General features: G+C 38.8%; 1 protein-coding gene across 1 annotated transcript in view; it reads left to right on the forward strand.

Moving 5' to 3' along the window:
- LOC116846149 (mitogen-activated protein kinase kinase kinase 11-like) overlaps positions 1 to 2037 on the forward strand; it is an 18850-nt gene extending 16813 nt beyond the window's left edge. The window contains exon 14 of the transcript XR_004378407.1: positions 1890 to 2037. The gene's annotated coding sequence lies outside the window, so the exon portion shown is untranslated. The remainder of the gene's footprint in view (positions 1 to 1889) is intronic.
- Positions 2038 to 2314: the final 277 nt, after the last annotated feature.

Here is a 2314-nt window from a genome sequence, read left to right on the forward strand (position 1 = left end):
TATATATATATATATATATATATATATATATATATATATATATATATACACACAGGGTGTCTCAAAATTTTAACACCTACTCCATAGGGGCGTAGAGCTAAGCGAGAGGATCAGAAAAGTTCTCTTCCATTTAGTGATAATGCGTCTAATTTGTTAGTAATAACCGCATAAAGTTTGACGTTTGTTACACTCATGGCGTTTGTTACACTCATGGCGACCTATAGACGCTTCGCGGCGAACTGTGTGTATCGAGGCTAAGTACGGTAATAACGCGGCTCGCGCTGACCGCCGCGATGGCGTCTTGACGCTTTGACGCTGCCAGCGCGCGGCAAGGCGACGATGAACACGCCGTGTTACCGCTTAACTTCGACACACACAGCTTGCCGCGGAGCGTCTATAGGCCGCGATGGGCGTGACAAACGTCAAACTTTTTGCGATTATTACTAACAAACTAGACGCGTTATCGCTAAATGGAAGAGGACTTTTCTGATCCTCTCGCTTAGCTCTACGCCTCTATGGAGTTGGTGTGTTACAATTTTGAGACACCCTGTATAAGAAGTAGAGGAATGACTCGGCAATTAGGAAAATCTGAGAAGCAAGTCAAGGACGAAGTAAAAGCCAATATATTGACGATGGGATCATTGCGAAACAAAAAGTATCTCCGGAAATTTTTCAAAACATTCGACGTAACTAATTTGACTCCTTGTCGACCGTGAAAGTGGAAATTCCACTTACACTGCTGGCAAAGATTCAATTTGGTTGAAATAAATATTCTTCTAACAATATACTAATTGGTATATATTGTTGAACAGTATAATAATCGGTAATAATATTGTTGAATAATAAGCGCATTGTGTCATTCGGAAATGATCGAAGCTTATGCAATCCGGCATTTTTTACAGTTTACTCGATATCAAAACATTCCAAAAGCGTTATCCTCGACATTTCGACGATACATGTATTTAATACGCGAAGAGGAAAGCGGTGTGTAAGACTTTGCGGAAGAGAAAGGTCATCAGGACGTGTGCATGCGTGTGTGTAATTCTATTCAATCGCACCGATAAGACTAAGGGAGGGAAACGTGAATGTTTTTTTCTTCAACAACGACCGCATTCGCTTTCGGTATTCGCAATCGCATCTCGATGAAATGAAAGTTGTAAATAATAGAACACTAGTAATATATACTTGTACATCCGACACACGACATTATGTAAAACATTCCATAGAGATTTATTGCGATAGATCAAGCCGTACTGTGCAATATGGAATTAACATTTCCTCTGATTTTAGAAACTTTAAGAGATTGTCTCAGTTGACAGCAAACATTGGTTCCATATTGCTTAAAGCGATTGCTTCTTCGCGTATTTTGTCGCCAGACGTATCGTATGTTTGAGTAGCGCGTGTACTGAAGGTCTGACCTTGATTTATCTATTAGAAGATACTGACAATAGTCCCATAAGATTATTGTACAGATTTACGTCCGTTTTGTGCAACTTGGGCGAGCAATTAATGTTAATTTTATACACACACATCGGCAACTCGATTATATATTCTATATTGATAGAAAGAGATATTACGGTTGTTAGATGAACATAACGGATATAGTTGGACGTAAAGAGCAATCGCTATTTATAATCTAATTTTACGTATTTTAACGGACAGCTATAAAATATTAGTTGTAGCTTTATATATTTAGCTGAATTTTCTGCGATTACGTATTAACTTACAGTATTCTTGACATAATCTCTCTTGTTATTGCAATCAGTATAACTAGTCATTGTGATCGTATTTGAAGTTGTACCATTGTTAATTTGATAGCGGTAAGATTCCATTTTCCTTCATATTTTCGCGAGATTATTCATAACATACTAAAAAATCTATTTTCTCAGTTTTAAAGCTGCATACCGAGAAGAGAGAAAATGAACGTCCCGTCACTCTTAAAAACAGTGCTTCTGCTCAATGATATGTTCATCATCATCGTCGTCATCCTCATCGTCATCATCGTTGTCGTCATCGTCGTCACCGTTGTCACCGTCGTCGTCGTCACCGTCGTCATCGTCGTTTTGTTGCAATAATGCACAATTGGAGATTTGTACGCGATTATACATCAGCAAGTACATCTTACTTACGCCGGTCAACAAAGTGTACGAGTGATAAAGTAATGCTTATCGAATATCTGAAAGGCATGTACAAAATATATCAATTTCAACTCGCACTCGCGTGGATAGCGTCACAGTGGCGATGTAACGGGCATAATCTGATCGCGCCTTACGCAGCTGTCACACATTTTCTTCTTCATTTTTGTATCCACGGG

The sequence above is a fragment of the Odontomachus brunneus genome, unplaced genomic scaffold (genome assembly GCF_010583005.1).
Source record: "Odontomachus brunneus isolate Ranch 3 - 2012 unplaced genomic scaffold, Obru_v1 Obru_scaffold_061, whole genome shotgun sequence".
NCBI lineage: Eukaryota > Metazoa > Arthropoda > Insecta > Hymenoptera > Formicidae > Odontomachus > Odontomachus brunneus.